The sequence below is a fragment of the Narcine bancroftii genome, chromosome 2 (genome assembly GCF_036971445.1).
Source record: "Narcine bancroftii isolate sNarBan1 chromosome 2, sNarBan1.hap1, whole genome shotgun sequence".
NCBI classification, from domain to species: domain Eukaryota; kingdom Metazoa; phylum Chordata; class Chondrichthyes; order Torpediniformes; family Narcinidae; genus Narcine; species Narcine bancroftii.
The window spans coordinates 337712027-337734438 of record NC_091470.1 but is presented as its reverse complement, the minus strand read 5'-3'; the positions used below and the strand labels follow the sequence as shown (position 1 = coordinate 337734438).

The window sequence follows — 22412 nt, the reverse complement described above, 5'->3', positions numbered from 1 at the left end:
AAGGCATTGGCGAAGGAATTAAAAGCCCAATCTGGAGCCTCTAACCCTGTTTTGTCCTGGTTACATGGAGTGTTTGGGAAATGGGGCACAATGTTGGGACAACTTTTCCTAGGATTGTTCATTTCTGTATCCATTTTTATCACTTGTGGCTGTTGTATTCCATGCATTCGAATGCTGGTCACGAGGACCATTGAGAGAGCCTTTTCCAACCGTGATGAGCTGCCTCCAAAATATCAAACTCTACAAGCTACGGAGCGGGACTATCTCACATCACAGGAGGCGTCAAAAAATGCTGAGATCGATCCGGAGTCTGATGGAGAATGTGACGGGGAGGAGGGATTATAAAATAGATTGTAGCACAAATGTTATCTTTTATCTTAACTAATTACAAATGCTTAGAAGGGATAGCCAGTTATTTGCTTGGGGGCAAACGGGGAGGAAACTTGTAAACGGGCAATGGGATCGGGGAAACGGATGGGGGGTATTCGCTAAAGAGGGTTGGGCGGAGCCCTCACCCACCAGCCGAAAAATCCCGTGAACAGAACCTGTAAAGAGCTTGGCAATAATAGGCAAACTAATGTAACGCGGTGGTAGCATAGTCAGAGCAAGATTGTCCTCTAAAGAGGACAAAGGAGGGATTGTAAGGTAAAAACATCATGAGATGGGACCGGAGAAGGAGTCACCCAGTACTAAGGAGTAACAGGATGCAGGTGTGACCTTGTACGCTCAAGATAAGTTTGGCACTAACAAGCTGATGAGCAGCAGACTAACAGTGAAGGGTAGCAACAGCTTATTCATTGGACAGTGTAATGGTATGATAATTTACTAAGTGTGTGTCCTGAGGTATAAAAAAAACACCACTTGCTGATATCAGGAGAATGCGCCTTCTCCAACTAACACTGTTAATTGCAAGGGTTACAATCTGGTAATAAAGAACCTTGATTTCGACTCAGTCTGGTGTCTGACTCACTCATTCTCGAACCATGCAGACCTAACAGCATCTGGGTGAGATGCTGGATGACTATATTCTAGAACAGAAAATGCCACTATGAAGTGGCCACGACCCAGGTGAGAGAGGAAGAACAACTCTGGAACACCCTTGTGGCAGGAGTGAGGTCAAGGTATGTGAGGCAGCGACTGCTGGAGCTGGGGAAGAAAGACCTGGCCAGCACCCTGGAGCTGGCGAAAGCACTTAAGCAGGACCAATTGGGAGCTACGACCTAAAGGATAAAAGAGGCACCCTTTCAGAGGACCAGGTCATTGGGGCCCCTGCACCGACTGCTGCGGCCACACGTGACCAGGGACGCTACTTCTGTGAACAGGCACAGCACCCACGAAAGTTTCTGTGTGCGCTGGATGCAGTAAGCGAGGCCACTGGGTGAAGGTATGCCAGGCTGAAGGGAACCCAAAGAGGGTGACCGTGTGTTCAACCCCCGAATCATCGCTCGACCTGTGCATGAGTCCCAAAGGACTGGCTCCCGCCTCTCCATGCTGTTTCTCGCCAGCACCTTATTGCTGCACCTTGTGGCGGGACCTGCCACTGGAAGTGAAACATTATAGGAAGCCACAGGGGCCATCTTGCCGCACCTTGAGGTTGGCGCCATCTAGTCCATCGTCAGATCAAGATGGAGGGCAGCCATCTTGCTGCACCTCGTGGTCAACAAGATCTTGTTGTCCATGGGCCAAGAGGAGAGAGTCGACATCAGCATGGGGAGCAATGGGGTTTCAGGAGTACTGGCCTCAGTCGTCCTGGATTAGCCATTACCTCACCAATTGAATAATTCGATGATAGAGGTGAGAGTAAATGGACATTTGACTGATTGCTTAGTAGACACTGTGTTTATCTGCAACAGATCTGCGATACAACTTAAGAGTGTATCTGATGGACTATCATATTTTCCTAGTTTTGCACTTTCACTCTGCAATGGTCCAGGGGTATTATATAGTACATCTAACTGTAAAGGGGGGGGGGGGAGATTTTGTAAGTTCCGATTGTATGTACTAAAGGATTTGTGTGCTCCTGTTTTGCTGGGCTTGGATTCCAATGTCACCTTAAAAGTGTGACCATGGAGTATTCCGGTCCACTCCCTCCAATCATAGTGCAGAATAGAAGATCCCAAAAGCCGGACACCACACATGGTCTTGGCACCTGTAAAACTGATCCCCTCCCCCATTGTTTCCAAACCTGACTCCCAATTGCAAACCAATAGCTACAAAGAGCAGGCGATACAGTGTGGGGGACTGGGAATTTATCAGAGCCGAGATACAGCATCTACTCAAAGAAAACATAATTGAACCTAGCTACAGCCCATGGAGAGCCCAGGTGGTAGTCATAAAAGGGGAAGAAAAGTCCAGGTTAGTGATTGACTATAGCCAGATCATTAATCGTTTCACACTCCTTAAACACCACACTTTCCAAGTTCTAGTATTTCCCAATTTCAAAACATGTCATCTTCAAGGAAACATGAGAGACGATATTCTGAATTACTATCTTATTAATTCAATTAATCAAACTTTGTAGTTGCAGCTTTAAGTAGCTTTAATTCATTGATAAAATGGATAAACATTTTGGTGAACTTCACATTAAGAATTTCATAATGATGAATAAAAAGTGTACTGTACAATGATATAACGATATTCAACATTAAACAGATATAATAAACAGACAAAAGAGGATGAATTAAGATGAATTTGAAGAAAAGTATCTTGAGCTTAGGTCCCGTTCATGGTTCTTTTATCAATCAGATGCAATGCAAGCTCTCGGTCCGCTCGGATATTACGACATAGGATGTGGTAACACTGTGGTAACACTACAAACAATAATTTTTCTTAAAGGGATAGGCACAAAATTAATTACAAATCAAAAACACAAGGTTTTAACCTTTACATTCCGGCCCCTAATTAGTATAATAGACATTAATAACTAATATATAATAATTACTATTATAGATACAAAAGTAAGAATGGTAAGTATAAGATTAGAAATCAAAACTTCCTGCTTCTTGTAAAGGACAGATTTTAGTAATAGGTCAATTTAAATAACCAGTCTTGGTTTTAATCCACACTTGCTGAACAAAACTGCTTTTGACCAGAACTGTTTCCATGATTTTCCCCAGCAACCAAGAATTTCTTGGTGCAGAATTGTCCATGATAATTACAATGTCTCCACATACAAAATTGCATTTAGCTTTAGACCACTTTTGTTTTTCTTGTAATAATGAAAGATATTCTTTAATCCATCTTTTCCAAAATAAATCCACAATAAACTGCACTTGTCTCCATCTGCGTCTTGCATAAATATCTTCTTTCTGAAATTTACCCAGAGGCATTAAAGGTTTAGATTTAAGAAGTAAGAGATGATTCGGTGTAAGTGCCTCGATGTCATTTGAATTAACAGAATTTTTTGTTATTGGATGACTATTTAAAATAGCTTTGATCTTGCATAATACTGTCAGAAGATTGTCATTCAGTATTTGACTATTCAAAATAGAATTAAAAATTTTCTTGATTGATTTAATCATTCTTTCCCACAAACCTCCATGATGTGATCCTGTGGGTGGGTTAAATATCCAATTAATTTCTTGATTTTAGCATCAATCTTGGGTAAGCAAATGTCTTTTAGATGATCCCACTGTTTGACATTATCCTGATAGGGAATATTCTCTTTATTCACAGGTATAGTCTGCTGAATATATACACTTGGAAGATCACAAAATTCATTGCTATTCAATCCAGCAATCTGTAAATGTGAAACTATATTAGTTTCAATGTTCCTTTCATCATTCATTGTCTTCAACAAGATCTGTGATCTTTTACCATGAAGATTAAGTTAATTCATTAATTAAACAGTACAAAATGATGCAGTACTTCCTGGATCAGGAAATGTGTAGGACTTCAGTATGAAGCTTCCATTTTTAGCTTTAACCTGCACAGGAACTAGAAAGACTTTGTTGAACTGAAGCTGAGGCATTCTCTTTGACTGTGTCTTTAGTTTTGAATTCAGATTGTTTGACTTCCTTCTCTACTTCGTTGAGTATGTAGTAAGCTGGGATGCTTTAACCGCATATATCACAATTAGGTCACTTATTACAAGTTTTACTGATGTGTTCTTTACACAGGCAACCAAAACATATTTTATTCTTCTTTAAAGAGGTTAATTTTTCATCATATGACTTTTCTCCAATCGTGAACATTTTTCTAAAGCATGCTTATTTTTTCAATACAGCTTTCCTGAATAATTTGATCTTCTTTTTCCTTTGTTTCCTTGTTCTTTCTTGTGCATGTATCTGACACAACAGTAACAAAGGTACTTCCCTTTGGTTTCTGTTGAGATGATGATTTAGACTTATTTACATCTTTGGGAACTATTGAAGTATCCTTAATATTTCCAAATACTGGTAAAGTATTAACATGTACATGCCATTCCAAAAATTGTACAAAGTCCACAAAAATGGTGTCCCTTTCTGGAAGAATCTTAATCTCTGCAACCTTGGTTCTCCATAAGTCCCTCTGCCTATTTATTGGCAATAATCGATAAATTAGCAAGCAAATTCAGCTCTTTCAAATATACACTACTTCCCATTGTGTTATCCTCTCAGAAAGAGTGCATCTGCTTGTAAAGCCTTTGCATCCTCTGATTTTATTACTATCCAAGAAAGAATCTTGTCTATGTAGGCCCTTGCGATTTTATGTTCATTGTCATAATTCATTTGTCCTTTTAAAACCTTGTTCTGGATTCATATATTGGCTGCTTTTGACTAATTCCTTCTCCTGTATACTGTTCCAGGTAATATAGACGATCTTTAGCATTTTTAATATTACTTTCAATGTGATGTTCAAAGGATTTCATGAACATCAGATATTGTAACGGATCTCCATTAAAAACTGGAATTTCCTTCTTAGGTAAACCATATGAACCTTGTTGTTGTGTTAACATAGCAGAAATTTCATTTTGTTTTGCCATGAGTGATAATATATTGTCTTGTCCACCATGGCTTGCAACTGGTTATCTTGTTGTGAATGGAGCATACGGAACTTTAACTGGTGCCGTAGGTGTAGGAACTTCAGTTGTAAGTGATGGTATTGATGGGGATCCTTGGTATGTAAGTGATGGCATTGTTGGAGATCCTTGACTTGTCAATAGTTCTTCAGCAACACAAAGAGACATCAATGGCTGAGTATGATCAACTCACATGGTTGAATGATTTTGAAATGCTCTCCTTTCTGGAAGATTCATATATTATGCACTCAGAAGAGATTGAATGTCTCTAGCTCTTTCCACAGGGTTGGTGATTGCCATTTGAACATTAGCACTACCACCTGTGGCTCCTTGCTTGAGTATACTCATTTCCTGTGGCTGCGGTACCCATTGATCTGCTGGAATGTTAGGTATTTCACTTTGAGAGATAGGTCTTGGAGAAGCTTGAGCTAATGTTTTACTTTGGTCATATTCGTACATATTGTTCCTCAAGCTCTAGTCTTTTCTCTCTTCAATAATCTTTTATGTTCTTTTTGCTAATTCTTCATTTAAGCTTCTTGCCTTAGTTGCTGATTCTTCATTTCAGCTTCCATATTTTCTAAAGCACATCTTTTCTCCAACCACTCACATTGTATATAGATAGTAGCCTGAGCATCCATAGCTGATATGCTTGAAGCATGTGAAATTGTACTTGCTCTAAATACCTTTGAAGACATTGAAGATCTTCCTGTGCTCATAATCTTGGAAATACTATCATTAGGATTCACATCTCGATTCAGATACTGCTGATTGAGTCTCTCTTCAGCATTTCGGACGATACAGCACCAGTGGAGCTTTGCAACGTATATTCATCTGTTTCAGTTCCACTTACCTTTAAGTCAGCTAGTGAGGCCTACAATGCCTTGCTTGGTAGTTGAAGCAGCTTCTTCAGTGATGGCTGGCTCCAATCTCCTGCCAAGCATTGTTGGTCTGCCTTGCTGGCTCAACTCACGACCAAACAATTCTTTGAGAGGAGGTGTTTGTTTGAGGTCTTTAGCCCGACGAGACTTCTTCTTCTCCGTTTTGGATTCTTCACACTGCAGCCTGCCTTTTCCTGGCTTAACCTATTTTATGGGAACTGTAAACAAATTTGTATTTTGTGTGGTCCCTTTAACAGGATTTCTCTGGCTGAATTGTCTTGGATGTGTGGTAATTCACACAAGCTGGCGAATCAAGTATTTATAGAACACATACTTCTGGGCTTCCTGCCAAATTCTAGCTGCTAGCATTGGCTTATCTTTTTCAAGGTCACAGGTGTTTGGCCAGGCCTTGTTCAATTTTAAACTGCGCAATTGGCAGACATATTCTAACAGAAAACTGCACTTCTTGTTAAAGCTTAAATACTTTTAACAAGTTGAGTTCTTTCAGACAAATTTTATGAGCCTTTCTCCCAAACAAAGTTCACACTTAAACTTTTCTTTGAATCTAAGTATAGACGACACTTTCCAAGTTCTAGTATTTCCCAATCTTTAAGGAAATGTGAGTGACAATATTCTGAATAACTATCTAATCAATCTAATAAATGAAACTTTGTAGTTGCAGCTTTAAGTAGCTTTAATTCATTGATAAAATGGATAAACATTTTGCACAATTTCACATTGAGATTTTCATAATGATGAATAAACAAAGCATACTGTATAATGATATAACAATATTCAACTTTAAACATATAAGAAGTAAAAGACAAAATAAGATGAATTCGAAGAAAAGTATCTTGAGCTTACATTCTGTTCATAATTCTTCAAAGAATGAGATGCAAGCTCTCGGTCTGCTCAGATATTACGACATTTGATGTCATAGTCACTATGGCAACACTACAAGCAATATTTTTTTTCTTAAAGGGATAGGCAAAAAAATTAATTACAAATCAAAAACACAAGGTTTTATCCTTTACACCTTCCCTCAAACTTTGGACATGGGAAATGAAGTTGCTCAGTATCAGGCTTATTCGACCATTGACCTGAAAGCTGTATACCATCAACTGATCCATTCTGATGACCACCCCTACACAGCATTTGAGGCAGACGGATGGCTCTATCAGTTCCAGAGGGTCACTTTGGTATCACCAACGGGGTCTTAGTCTTCCAGACAGATGTACAAAAATGATCGACGAGTACAGATTGAAGACGACCTTCCCTTATCTCGACAACATCACTATTTGTGGACACTCTCTGGAAGACCATGACACCAACCTCCAGAGGTTGCTCCATACGGCCAAGGCCCTGAACCTCACATACAACTCCAGTAAGTGCATGTTCCAGACAAAACATCTGGTGATCCTGGGCTATGTGGTGGAGAATGGCATCATTGTCCCTGACCCCAATTGAATGCGCCCTCTGTTAGACCTCCCGATCCTGAGGACCTTGAAAGCCTTAAGGAGGTGCCTAGGCTTCTTCTCCTACTATGCCCAGTGGGTCCCTCACTACATGGATAAGGTCCATCTCCTCTTAAAGTCCACCTCTTTCCCATTTTCAGCCTAAGGCCAGGTGGCTCTCGACTACGTTGGGAGCTTCATCATAAAGCCACCATGTATGCGGCGGACAAGAATGCACCCTTCCAGGTGGAAAGCAATGCCTCTGACATAGCTCTGGCCGCTACCCTTAACCATGTGGGCAGGCCGGTTGCCTTTTTCTCCCTCAGCCTACAAGGCTACGAGCTTCAGAACCCACCTGTGGAGAAAGAGGCTCAAGCCATTGTAGGGGCCATCAGGCACTGGAGGCATTACCTGACCAGCAGAAAAATTACACTGCTCATTGACTAGTGATCGGTGGCATTTATGCTTAATAATGCAAAAAGGGGCAAAATAAAGAATGATAAGATCGCTAGGTGAAGGATCAAACTCTCCACCTATAATTACAACATAGCATACAGGGCAGGTGCTCTCAGTAAATGTCCAGATGCCCTGTCAAGAGGAAGCTGTGATTCTGCACACACTGGCAAGTTACAGTCACACACGATGAGCTTTGCCACCCAGGCATCACCCGCTTGGCTCATTTCATCAAGACATACAACCTACCCTACCCTGTAGAGGACATCAGGGAGATGACCAGGTCCTGCCAGGTCTGCACGGAGTGCAAGCCACACTTCTACCGCCTCAACAAAGTGCACCTGATAACTCAGTGTTGATTTCAAGGGTCCCCTCCCTTCCACCAATGGAAACGTGTACTTTCTCAATGTTATCGACGAGTATCCATGTTTTCCATTTGCCATCCCCTGCCCATACATGACCACCACCAGGTCATCAGGGCCTTGCACTCTTTTTATGCCCTATTTGGGTCTCCTAGCTATATCCATAGTGACCGGGGTTTATCATTTATGAGCGAAGATCTATGCCAGTACCTGCTCATAAAGAACATCACCTCAAGCACGACGACTTGCTACAATCCCCAGGGAACAGACAAGTTGAAAAAGAGAACGTGACTGTATGGAAGGCCATGAAATTGCCTCTCCGGTCTAAAGGCCTTCCAGATTCACGTGGGAAGAAGTCCTATCCACAGCGCTCTATTCCATAAGGTTGCTCCTCTGCACGGCACCAACGCCACTCCTCATGAGCTTATGTTTACGTTCCAGAGGAAATCTATATCTGGGACTACTCTCCCAGCTTGACTGATGGCACTAGGGCCAGTCCTGGTATTATTAGCTGAGACCCTGCCAGCAGTAAACTGTTCTCCAGGGATATGTCGTCCCTTACAGACCAATACCAATGTATTATAAGCCTGACCTGTTTTATCCTTTCTAGCCATCTCTGTATCACCTGTTGTGAGAGCAGCTGCAGTACCTTGTCCTTTGAGGTTTCTTCTTTAATCAGGTTTAGTTTGTTACTGGTCACATTGACGAGGTGACGTTCCTTGATCCCCGTGTCTTTCATTTCGTGTTTTTCATTTGGAGAAAGATGTGACAAGGCATTGGCAAGCACTAATTCCTTTCCTAGCCTGTACTTCAAGGTGAAATCATAACAATAGAGCCTGAGGAGTAGCCTCTGTAATCACGCTGGTGCCTTGCTGTGGTTCTTCTGGATGTGTTCCAGCGGGCTATGATCATTCTCTTCCACAAACTGTCTCCCATAGAGGAATTTGTGGAACTTTTTGCATCCATATACGACTGCCAACAGCCCTCTTTCGATATTGGCATATCGAGTCTCTGCTGTTGTCAGGGCTTTTGAGACAATGGCTATCGGTTTTTCTTCCTGCACCAATGGTGCCCAAAGGCCTCTGATGGAAGCATCTATTTGTAATGGGACAGCTTTTTTTCTGTCTTAGTAGCTCAGTTCTACTTCCTTAAGCTTGTTGAAATTTAATTGATGCGATGGTGACCACTGAGATTCCACATCCTCTATCAGCAGCTCTCTGAGGTTGGCTGTGTGGTCTGACATACGTGGGTGAAGGAACTCATACTGGACCAGGCCAAGGAAGCTTCCTAATTCCTTTATGTCCTTTGGGTGTTCCATTTTAGCAATGGCTGCAACCTTCTCTGGGCTTGGCCTGACCCTATCAGGTGTGTACACCATTCCAAAAAATTAGCACTCCTTCTCCTTAAAGATGCATTTGTCTGCATTGAGTTTGATGCAGGCCCCTCTTGTTCTCTCCATAGCTTCATGTAGGTGAAGATCATGGGTTTTCCCATTTCCATCAAAGACCTGGATGTCATCTGTGATGTCAACAGCACCCTTGCATCCCTTGTAGATCTCATCTATCTTTTGCTGAAGACGTCTTGGCTCATCTTTAGGCCAAAAGATAGTTGCAGGAACTTGTACCAGCTGAATGAAGAATTGAATGTCATAAGTAGTGTTGATTCTTCATCCAGCTTCACGTTCCAATATCCATTCTTTGCATCTAGCTTGCTAAAGATTTTGCATCCCACTTGTTCAGAAGTGAAGTCTTCCAGCATTGGTGTTGGATAGTGACCTCTTCTGATTGCTTGGTTTAAATCTTTGGGATCCAGGTGGCCATTTGATTTTTCCTTTATTACAATGGAATTCAGCCAGTCGGTAGGCTCAACCACTTTCACTATCTCTCGTTTTTCTTCTATTCCTTTGAGTTTCTGCTCTAGCCTTTGCTTCAGCTCTATTGGCACCTTCCATGGAGTATGGATTACTGGTTTGCATTCTGCGTCTCTGGTTATGTGGTATTCTAAATTTCCAAAGCACCCGACTGTGACATCATAGCATTCAGGGTACATGCCCATGAGCCCAGCCTTGTTTGTGATCGGAGGGCATTGGTCAAGTAGGATGTCACTATTGATCCTTTTGGACATTTTCTTCTCCCTGATCTCATTGTTTACAGAGATTAGCTGTAATTCCTGACAACTATTCAGGCCTAGGATTGCTGATTCGTCGGCGTCAACCATGTGCATATGATGCTCTTTCCATTATGTCTGCGTTTCCTAATTGTTTAATCAAGGGGCCACCATAGACTGTAAGCGTGCCATTTATGGCTTCTAGTATGCCTTCCTCCAGGTACCCATTCACCATTTCTCAGGGAACATCTGACAGTAATGAGCGGGAGGCCATTGCTTTGTGATCCAGTGTCCAATTTTATTTTCAAGTTGAATATTGTCGGTTTGTTTCTGATCTTTCTTTTCACTTGGATCGTGGTGTGCAATTCACTTTTTGCTCCCTTCCCTTTCTTGGATGTCTCATGAAGGAGTATTGTTTCGATATCGAGAGGCAGTATGTAAGCGTCACTGCTGTTGCTTCCCTCGATGTGGTGTACTTTTCTTCTGTATTCTTGTTTTCTCTCTCTTTTCGTCCAGACCTACACATCTTTTCCCAGTGATTGACCTTCCCACAGGTCCTGCACTTTGAACCATATGTGGGGTATTTCTTGTTGTCACCAAACTAATACAGTTCTCAGGTGTCTGTGGCTTTCTCTGTGTGCACTTATGGTATTGACCCTTCTATCACTGTGCTGCGTGTTGGCCTGCACGGAGAGGGATTGCATTTGCCTCTTAGTGGCCTCAAAGGCCCTAGTGGCGTCTACTGCAGCTGCTAGTTTCAAACTATCTTTTCCCATGAGAGCTTTCTGCACTTCAGAATGAGCGCTTCCCTAAATTAGTTGGTCGACTATTTTCTCTTCTATTTCTTTGAGCTTGCATTTCGCAGCAATATTCTTTAGCCTTATGAGGAAATTATCTACCGACTCGTCAGGCTCTTGTTTCAATCCCTGGAACTCGTATTGCTTTATTCTATGGTTGGATCGTGATTTCAAATGAGAGGAAAATATTTCAAATATCCTTTCTGGGTTATTTTCTTCCTCTTCAGCCAACTCCTAGCTATTAAACAGACCTAGTCCTCGGTCCCGCATCCAAAGAAGGATGTAACTAACCTTTTCCTCTGGTGTAGCTCCCTTGAGGAAACTTTTGAATGCCAGGTTGCACTTCTGCTTGAACTTTTTGAAAGCCTCCATGATGTCATCGGCTTCCCAGTGCATTACTGGGAGCAATGCTGCTGCTGCCACGGCCTTTTTCTTCTCCAGCTCTGGTCATCAGATAATGGTGGTTTTCCATCTCTCCGTGTTTATTTCATTTTTTTTCTATATGGTGTGGGTTTCGATCCATCCCACCGCTGCCACCATGTTGTGTCCGGGTTGTACCATTAGAGGTCTTAATATTAACACTAGAAAGGATTGTAAATTTAACAGCAGATTTCTTTACTCACATCAGGCTACTGGATCATGCATTGATATAATGTACCTCAAGGCGCATGCACCACCCTCAAGTGTGATGTGATACTTACAGTGTTAGTGTTCATGCTCCATCTTAAAATAGCCCCAAATTTCCTCAGTATAACCATCTGAGACCATCATACTCATGGAACAATATTTATTTATGTAGACCAGGGGTTCCCAACCTTTTTGTTCCTCTGTACCCCCTTTGGCATTTTTAATCGGTTCCTGTGTACCCCTAAAAATTAAGGATTAAAAAAAACGACATTGTGCAATCTGACCGCAGATTATTGTACAGTAGTGGTTATTCTCTCAGACCCAATGCACCCCCTAAAAGGTGCAAATGTACCACTGGGGGTACATGTACCCCAGGTTGGGAACCCCTGATGCAGACTATATACCTGTCCTGCATATGTATTGCTTGTCTGTAGGTGTGTTATGTCTGGTTGTGTGTCTGCATGTTTTGCACCAAGAATCAGAGGACAGAGTTTGGCGCTGCTCTGGTCGAATCAGCTGACAATAAACTTGATTTGATGTGTCATTGAAGCTATATGGTGAAGCCTGAGAAACTGGGAGACGTGGGAGCGCACGGCTCTCTCTCTCCCGCCCGCCCGTGACTCATCGCACGCAAGGCAACCGCTCGACGTCGCCTGGCGCACCGCCCGCGGGCTGAGGTCATCGCCTCGCAGCCGTGACATTGATGGGCGTCCAACAGTCCAATGGAAGCCGGGGAAGGGAAGGGGCGGGAGCAGCCGGCGTCAAATGAGCGCCGGGAGAAGGCGGTGGCACCTTTGCGTCTGGTCGGGAGGCATGGTAACTGGGCTGCTGCAAAGTTTGGGGATTGGGAGGACTTGAGTCGGCGATCGAAGGGAGAGAAGTGGGAGCGCCAGGCCTGCGGCCTTTTCTTCAGCCCGGAGAGGAAGGGAAATAGAGGCCGGGCCGCGTATTTAGGGTAAACATAAATAGACGGTGTGCGGGGAAGCTCAGACGCTGTCGGGCCCTTCACCGCGACCATGTCCGAGGACCCCAGCTCCCTGCCCTGGTCAATCCAGAGGGAGGATTATGAGCTCAAGGAGGTCATTGGTAAGTTATTTTATTAGGTGGCTTGCTTTTTATTTGTCCATTTAAATGTGACGACTTTGACTGGGCGGGCTGTCTGAATGGGTGTAGTTGGAGACACCGAGAGCAGGCCTGCAGAAATAATGGACTCGATTCATGGGCAGGTTGGAAGTTCCAGCAGGTTTTCCTATTGTATGACTTGATGTTGAGGTGTTTTTGAAACCGCAAGCTGGATGAAATTAATAGGTGCTCAGGGCGAGGGCCTACTCTAGCTGCCCTCTTTCTCATTGTTTAATTATTCACTTGTTCGAAGGAAGGGAGACTGTTGGGAACGTGATTTTGCTTTCGTGGTTCAGTGTGCAGTGCATGCACCGTCCGTGGAATAAGCCTGTCAAGACTCCAGCGTGACAAAGGAAGAATGAAGTTCATCGTCTTCAAATCTGTAACTCGTCTTTCACCAGGCGCTTGATAATGCCACGTTTTTAAATCAGCTGACTAACCCTGAACAGCAAATATCTGCAAGTGAAGGACCAGGCCATTTTGTGAAGGAATGACGTACATATTCGGTTGCAATCATTCAGCTGACCTGTAAAAAAAATGTTCAAAATGTCACTTGCATCATTTTTTAAACCCGTGTAACAAAGTTACTCTCCCTAAGATTGCAGCCTTTTTAAAAAAAAAATGAATGCATGGAGTAATTGGAGTGACTTCCATCTTTGAATCGAGAATGAAAGTAATTTATAGCACTACAAGTTGAGGAGGTAGGGTGTGCATTCTGGACACAGACTTCATTCCCCAAAGTTAATTTGACAATAACGAGGAAGGGATGAATCCTGAAATGATCCCTGAATGGCCTGAAGTCATTTGGGGTCACGTTTGGCACTTTGTGTTGGTCCTGTCTCGTCCATAGGATAGTAGATTGGGCTGAATTCGTGTCTGACTTGAAGACCCCAGTTTGGGGGCCATGGAAGTGTATCAAGAAACATTTGTTTTTGTTTACCATTTTGGGATCTTTGGTTTTGATCCTCAGTTGTGATGCAAGTGCCTGGAGACTTGTGCAGCTCCATGTTTATAAATGAAATAACAAGGTGATCAATAGTGGAGAGAAAGGTCACATGGTTACTCTTGACAGAACTGGTCATCGAGCTGGGTATTTGCTCGTTCTGAAATCATTTACATCTAAAATTGCAATTCCTCTACGTGACCTAAAAGTAATTGGTAAAAATATTTTGCTCAATGTAGTAACAATTCTGTTTATATACTTATTTTTATCATTATTAAAGTGGTTGACAAAGTTAATTGTATATTAATTTTAACATCATATGCCTTTGTTTACATTTTCTTCCACCATGACCTTGCACCAAAATACAACTCTCTCCCATTTTATCATGAATCATTTTTGGATCCTGAAGGTGACAAAATTCAATGTGCAAGGAAAAGAATTGGAGGAGAAAGTTTCTCATTCCTATGAAAAGTGGGGATACACGACTGTACTTTTGACTTTTTGAATATTGAGTTCCTGTGCCCTAAAGTTATTCAACGAAATCACCTTTGCTGACGAGATTTAAATGATAAATATTCAACGTAATTGGTGGGTCCCTGTGGCTTGTGGGGTTACTAATATTGCAGACGTATACGTGTCAAAACTGTTTGCATCACTCGCTGCTTTGTCCGATGACTGCACAATTTAACATATCAATTTATGTTAATGCTAATTAAGGTCTATCATTTTTTAATATAAATTACTGAAAAATGAGTCATTTCAAGGCAATAGCCTCATTTTGAGCTTCAATTTGTATTGTTACAGAGAAAATTAATACTGAATTTATGGCTATAATTTCAAGCAAGACCAACTTGTCATTCAGAAATCAAACCAGTTCATATTACAATTAATTGTATTTTAAGTGTAGTGACTGTTATGTAATACCATGCAATGACATTTCATTTGATATGTTAAATAGAGGCTACTTTTATCTATTCCAACCCTAAAGGTGGATTGTGAATGCATTGGCATTATTTGAAGATGAGCAATGAAATCTACAGATTTAATAGCCAACTATCTCCTGCTCTTAGAAGATTTATCCGATCATTCATTTTTATTTTTGCAGATTTCACTTTGATATATCCTTCATCATTTTTCCTTCCTCTGTCTGACAAAATTGGCTGCACAATTCTCCTTTTAACACCTCTATTGTAGTCCACCTGTTTCTTCTTGGAACATTACAGCACAGTGCAGGTTCTTCAGCCCACAATGTTATGCTGACATATACAAAACTAATCCTCAACAATTGAATCCTTCCTTACCTCACACCCATAACCCTTTCATTTTTCTTGCAACCATGTGCCTTTTTAAATGTCCCTGTTGTACCAGACTCCACCACCACCCCTGGTAATGTATTCCAGGCACCCACTACTCTGTACACAAAAAAAAGCCTCTGACATCTTCCCTAAAATTTCCTCCACTTGCCTTGAGCAGATGTTCTCTTATATTTGGTTTGTTACACTTGGAAAAAGGTGCAGGGGTCCACCCTATCTTTGCCTATCATTATTATGCATATATTTTTAAGTAATCTCTCATCCTTTTTCACTCGAAAGAGAAAAGCTTCAGCTCAGTCAATCATGATACTTAAGACAAGTTTTCCAATCCAGACAACTTCCTAGTAAATCTATGCATCTTTTGTAAAACTTCTGCATCCTTCCTGTAATAAGGCAACTAGAATTGAATGCAATATTCTAAGTGGCCTAATCAGAGTTTTGGAGAGCTGCCACAGTACCTCATGGCTCTTGAATTCAATCCCCTGATGAAGGCCAGCACAGTATATACTTTTTTCACTGCTCTATCAACTTGTGTGGCAATCTTGAAGGATCGCTGGTCAAGGACCCCCTCCCCCCCCAAAAAAAAATGCATCACTTCTCCACCCAACTCTGCACCCTGCCTATAGCCTGTTGTAACCTAAGACAACCATCTGCACTGTCCACAACACAACCAAACTTTGAGGCATTTGCAAACTTACTGATGTACCACTCCACCTCTTCATCCAAGTTATTTATATTTTAAAAAAATCGCAAAGAGCAGGGTTCCCTGAATGGATCCCTGCAGAACACCACTAGTCACTGATCTCCATGCAGAATGTGTTCCATCTACCACGCCCTCTGCCTTCTGTAGACAAGTCAATTCCAAATTCACACAGCCAAGGATCCATGGGTCTCTTTACTTTCTGAATGAGCCTCCCAGAGGGGACCTTGTCAGATGCCTTGCCTAAAATCCAAATATACCAAATCCACTCTCCTACCTTCAATTTCTTTTTTTCACCTCCTCGTAAAATTTAAGCTGACTGTCACTGAGAAGTCTATGCTTCTCTAAATGCTCATGAATCCTTGCTGATAGTTTGCAAACCATTGATGTCTAGGATTCTCCCTCTTGCCTCCATTTACCATTCTCCAATCCTCTGGTGCCCCTCCTGTTGCCTGGGAGGATGCAAAGATCATTTCCAACACCTTAAAAATCTCTTTCTTTGCTTCGTATCACAACCTTTGATAATTTGTGTCTGGTCCCAGGAACCTGTCGATCCAAATCTTTTAAATCTTTTTAATAAGATCCAGCACTTCATTGTTCTTAACCCTGTCACGCCCAATGCAGTGCGTGTTGTACATAGATTCTCCAAGGCCCCACTCCCTGTCATTTAGAACTCCCCTACCTCCTCTGCCTTGAGCATGTTTTCCCCTTTTGTTCCTAAGTAGCCCTCTCCTCACTTTAGTCATTCTTAAGTTGTTCACATGCATGTAGAACATCCTAGGGTTTTCTTTAATCCTACTTTCCAAGGCCTTCTCATGTCCCATTCTAGCTCCCCATTGCCCTTTCTGAAGTTCCGTCCTGACTATCGTATAATTCTCATGAGGCCTTCCTAACTTTCTTCCTCAATCTTGTGTATTCTTTTTCCTCTTCACTAGCTCTTGCACTATGGTTTCTTTGCCTTACCATCTTTTCCCTGTCTCTGTGGGACAAACCTCTCCAAAACCCTGCACAAGTGGTGCATTTCCCTGACAACATTTATTCCCAATTTGCTCCCCCTGGATCTTGCTTAATCCCATCATAATTATCTCTGTCTGTCATAATCTTTTCCATTTTGTCTACTATCACTGCTCGTATATATGCTTAACATCTGGGAGTTAAGGTCACTGACAAGCTTGTGTCCTTATCCATCTAGTCACTGCTAGATCAGGATCCTACATAGGCTTTGATTCCTGCTCCAGAATTGTTGCATTTAAAGATTGTATTCTTTCACTTCTCCATTCTATTTACTATCCACCTGCTGCTCCAAAGATGTATGATGCTATGTTGGTTCCTAGCTCTCACTTGTGTGTCATTCTCTTGGTCCTTGTAACTAATTCTAAAATTCTTGATATGCTTGTCTGCCATGCAGACTAATTGTACGCAACTTTCATCCTATTGAATTATGTGAAGACTCAAGCCATTATCTTTGTTTCTTCCAATATCAGAAACAGTCACGTTGCTCATAAATAAATCCGTCATATTTGACCCCAAGTTGAGCTTCAGGCAACATATCCATGCAGTTACTCAGTCTGCTTCTTTCCATCACTGTTACATCACCAAATCTGTGTGTTTTTTCTAGATTAACTGGTCTGCAATCCTGAATCGTAACTTTGTTACCTCCTAGATTTGGCCAATTCAGTGTTTTACTGAGTGCCTTTTCTATTCTACCTTGCATAACCTTGAGAAACCAAAATCAACTAAAGGTATCCTGACTTGGACCAGATTCTGTTCACTTAATGATGGCTGTTTTTAGGGAAAGTACTTCCTTTTAATGTATGCACTTCTTTAAAAAATGTCTTGATGCCCCAATCTCTTCCTGGCTCTGTAATCTCCAGCCTCAAGTCTGAGATAGCTTCCACCAACTCCCAGTTCTAATTTTTAACATTCTTAATTTTGTTTGCTCTGGTATTGCATTCAGTCTTTTCCAGACTTGGAGTTGCTTCCCTACTTTAGTTTACTGTTATCCAAAACCTTGGTTAGGTATTATCAATCCAACATCTCGTGGCTTGTTGACAAAACTTTATGCATCGTCCTGTTTACTGCAATTTTCTACTTTTAATATTGTTGGTGCAGAATTTCTGCTGTCTGCCTACTGACAATTATTACATTTCAAAAGCAATATGAATACCTTTGAGGTATTGCAATATAGCAGGCTTTTAATTGTCTTGTAATTCCTTTTGTTAATCTTTGTTAAAAGTAATGATTGTTCCCGATTTGCTTGTTGGTGTACATTAATGATTCCATTTATGTTGTTCTGTTTTGCCCTAATGAAGTGTTCCAAAAGCTTTTTTTTAAATCTAAATTATCCTCTTGAGAAACTAACAGTTTCATCTTTCCATTGAACCAAGAATTGACCTTCATCTTCTTTCCAATTCTATTGAAAGTTAAAACTAAACATGTATATCTGTTTTTTTTTAAATTGTCATAGAACAATTGAGGCAGAAACCACTGCAGCTTAAAGAAACGGTTCAAGTTGTGAGTAGGTGAACTTTGGATTGTAGCAATAATCTCTTATGAATAGTCCAAGCAGGAATCTGATGTCTTCTAAACTTCATTGTTTCCACCTACAATAATGAGATAGTGATTTGACCATTCATCTGCACTTACCAATTGAATCATACACTGTTGTCCACTGCTTGCTGCCCACCAAATGATTGAATATCTCATTGTGGAAATATTTATAAATTCTCTGCAGCCCAAGTATATACATGGCTTGCCTCTGAGCCATCCTTGGGTTTCACTGAGTAATATTAGTCTCATGATTGCATTCCTTGTCAATACTGAATGCCCTTTTGAAGCTCTGATGTAGGCCTGCATTTCCTGAGTACTATTTCCGAACAACTTACAATGCTGAACATTTATTTGGTGTTAGTGATGTATGCAGCTATTGTTCAGATTTTAAACTACAGGTTTTACTGTTGGGATTTGGACTTTCTGTATTAGATTAAGAGATCAAATGAGAAGGATTTTACAATTTGCTGCAGGTACTTTACCTGTTTTTGTTTCTAACCAAAAGGACTGTGGTAGTGGGCCACTAATGATTGCTTATCTGAATAATTAAGTATCTGTTTTGGATAGTTCTAGTCATAAGTTTGTACAGTATGGAAACCAACTCATCCATTCTGATCAAGATGCTTGCCCGCTCTATTCCTGTTAAGTGTGCATTTGGCCCATATACCTATCCAGATGCATTTTAAATGCTGTAGTTATACCTGCCTCTACCAGTTCACCTGGTAGCTCATTCCACATACCCAATACTCTCTGTATGGGGTGGGGGGGGGGGGGGGAATTTTGTGTAGTTGGTTCTTCTCAGAGCTCTGAGTATGGAGGGAGGTGGGTCAGGTATGGGGAGCAGTTTTGTTCCCTTAAAGTCCTCCCTCTTACTCCTACCTGGGGGGGGGGGGGGGGAAAGGACTGTGACCATTCATCTTATCAATGCCCCTCATTTTATGGTTCTCTATAAGGACTCCCTCCATCTATTCTAATTTTATTGCTAAATTAGTTAAGAGTACTGCAGTGTGGCTTAATTTATTGAAGCAGTGGACTCGAAGACATGCAGAAAATCTTGTTCCTTGGCACTATTCAATAATGTAATACTGTGTCCACCGAACTTGCTGCAGTGGCCTATCATCACCTCGTTTTAAAAATATTTTTATTGATTTTTTTTACAATATAAACAATTGAAAAGTACAATTGTACAATACACTACAAGATTCAAGAAATTAATAAATTAAAACATGATACAATATTATCATAATAAGGAAATCCAGAGCTCAATCATAACAATTAAAAATTTAACATAAAGGTTTACAATTGTCTTTCCTTCTCCTATAATAATTTTATCAAATGTTTACATTATTTGCAATGAAACAAAACTGTTATCTAATCTAATAACAAAATCAAAAGTGTAAAAAAAACCTACCACTAAGTGAAGTTTAAAAAAAAAAAATTACATGGGAATCCAGTGACATCAACTAGGAACCAGACAGCACAGCACCAAAAGCATCTAAAAATAATATTCTATAAATGGGCCCCACATCTTTTGGAAGTTGCTATTTGAATCTTTAATAGCTATCTAATTTTTTTCTAGTCTTAGATAAGACATGATATCACCTAACCATTTTGTGTGTGTGTGTAGGTGGATATTGTATTTCCATTTAATCAAAATACTGGATATCAATGAAATGAAAGATAAAATTCAGTTTTGAGGTGAAATAATCCGAATAAGGTAATTAAAGGGCAAAGTTCTAATTTGACCTTGTGAATCACTGATAACATTTGAAATATGTCTTTTCAAATTTTTTCTAGATTAGGAAGTTTAGAACACTTGAATCAATGAAGCATTAAAAAATTTGCATTTGTCACATTTATATTTGAATAAAAATGAGATTTAATTTTAGACATCTATACTCTGGACCATTTTAAATTGCAACAAACAATGTCGTGCACAAAAGGAGGTAGTATTAATCAGATTACAAATAGAGTCCCAAATCTCATCTGAAAATGATAAATTTAAATCCTTGATCTTAATTTATGAGGCTATACTTTAGTCCAGCAAATTGTTATAAATAATTGATATTGAATCTTTATGAGAAAGCTGTAAATCTAAAATGTATGCATCAGGATTTTGCAGCAAGTCAGGGGTCTTTGAACAAAATGTCTAATTCGTAAATATTTTTTATATATAAAAAAAAGAAGATTGGTAATTTAAAATTTTTACCACCAGTTGTTCTAAGGCAGCAAATTTTTTTTTTTAATAAGAAGCACTTTAAAACATTTGATACCTAATCTATGCCACTCTGAATACAGTATCTCGTAAAGATGGTTGAAAAAGTTGGTTGGATGTAATCTGGCAAGACAAAATACTCTGAAATAAAAAAAAACTTTCTAAATTGTGCCCATATTCTCAAACTATGTCTCATTATTGGATTTTCAATTAGTTTATATAAAGAAGATGATAAAAAAAAACCTAGAATTGCTAATGTAGATGTGCGTTTAATAAAATTCAGTTCCATTTCTATTTATTGAAAGGCAGTCAACTAATTTATTGAAAGGTAACAAAAGAAGCAAATTATGTATATTGACTGCCCAATAATAACAACTAAAATTAAGAAATGCCAATCTACCATTCCTTTTAGCTTTTGAAAATGAGCTTTATTTAAGCGAGCGTGTTTTTCTTGCCATATATAGGAGGATTTGGGGATTAAAAATTGGTATTGATTGAAAGAGATAAAATGTTCATTTTAATATAATTAATATGTCCAATCATGGGAATAGATAAAGGTGACTATTTCATTAACAATAATTTAACCTGATTAGGTTAAAAAAAATTGTATTATTTAAAAAGGTGTTTATAAACTCCTAGTAATTGTAATATCAAGATATATAAATTGATCTTTCACAATATTATAAGGGAAATTAGAATATTTTGATTATAGAACCATTTAAAGGAATAAGATTTTCTGCATGTCTTTTAGTCCACTGCTTCAATAAATTAAGCCACACTGCAGTACTCTTAACTTAACTAATTTATGCAGATTCAATTTATACCCAGGGAATTGACTAATATGAGAAAATAAAGCTAATAGATTTGGTAAAGAAACATCTGGATTCGATATAAAAAAAACATAAGATCCTCTGTATATAAGGAAACCTTGTGTTTGATACTATTCCTGTGTATCCCTATGAAATGTTTACTTTCACGAAAAGTAATTGCTAGAGGTTCTAATTCCAAGTCAAAAAGCAAAGGACTTGAAGGACAACCTTGGCGAGTACCCTGGTGAAGATTGAAAGGTTTTGATTGCTGTGAATTAGTAAGAATTGTGGCAGTAGGACATAAGTATAATAATTTAATCCATTTAATAAAACATGGTCCAAAATTAAATTTTTCCAAAGTGTCAAATAAATAACCCCATTCCACCTGATCAAAAGCCTTCTCTGCATCCAAAGAAAGAACAAATTCAGTGGGAGGAGTAGAAGGTAAATATAAAATATTCAATAAGCAGTGTATATTAAAAGAAGAATAATGATTCTTAATAAAACCAATTTGATCTTCAGAAATGATGAATGGTAAAATATTCTCCAATCTATGGACCAATATTTTGGACAAAATCTTCATATCTAGATTGTAACAAAATAGACCTATCAGAAGCAAGTAAGAGAGAGAGTAAGCTTCATTAATAGATAATGGAAGATTCCAATGTTTAAATGATTCACTAAACACAGTTAAAATGAGGCACAAACAATTTGGAAAAAGGATTTATAAAATTCCAGGACCTGATGGATACTCCATTGCCAGACTGTAAATAGGAAATTGCAGAGTATTTCCTCTTGAGAAATGGATGCCTCCAGACTTGTACATTTATTCTGAGAGAGTGTAGACAGATTAAAGCGGTCCAGAAAAACCAACATTGGTGTACAATCGTTAGATTCAGAAGTGTACAATCTAGAATAGAATTCTCTAAAGCAGTGGTTCTCAACATTTTTTTTCCCCTTCACACACCATCTTACGTAATCTCTGTGCCGTAGGCGCTCTGTGATTAGTAAGGAATTGCTTAAGGTGGTATGTGGGTGCAAAGAAAAAGGATGAAAACCACTGTTTTAATTGTACCTAATTGAC

The 22412-nt window shown here is 39.9% G+C and overlaps 1 long non-coding RNA gene across 2 annotated transcripts in view; it reads right to left on the bottom strand.

The window, feature by feature from the left end:
* Nucleotides 1-13007: 13007 nt before the first annotated feature.
* The window catches only part of LOC138755716 (uncharacterized), a 31839-nt gene continuing 22434 nt past the window's right edge, over nucleotides 13008-22412 (bottom strand). For both annotated transcript variants that reach the window (XR_011352486.1, XR_011352485.1), the window contains exon 3: nucleotides 13008-13324. This is a non-coding gene — a long non-coding RNA (uncharacterized lncRNA). The remainder of the gene's footprint in view (nucleotides 13325-22412) is intronic.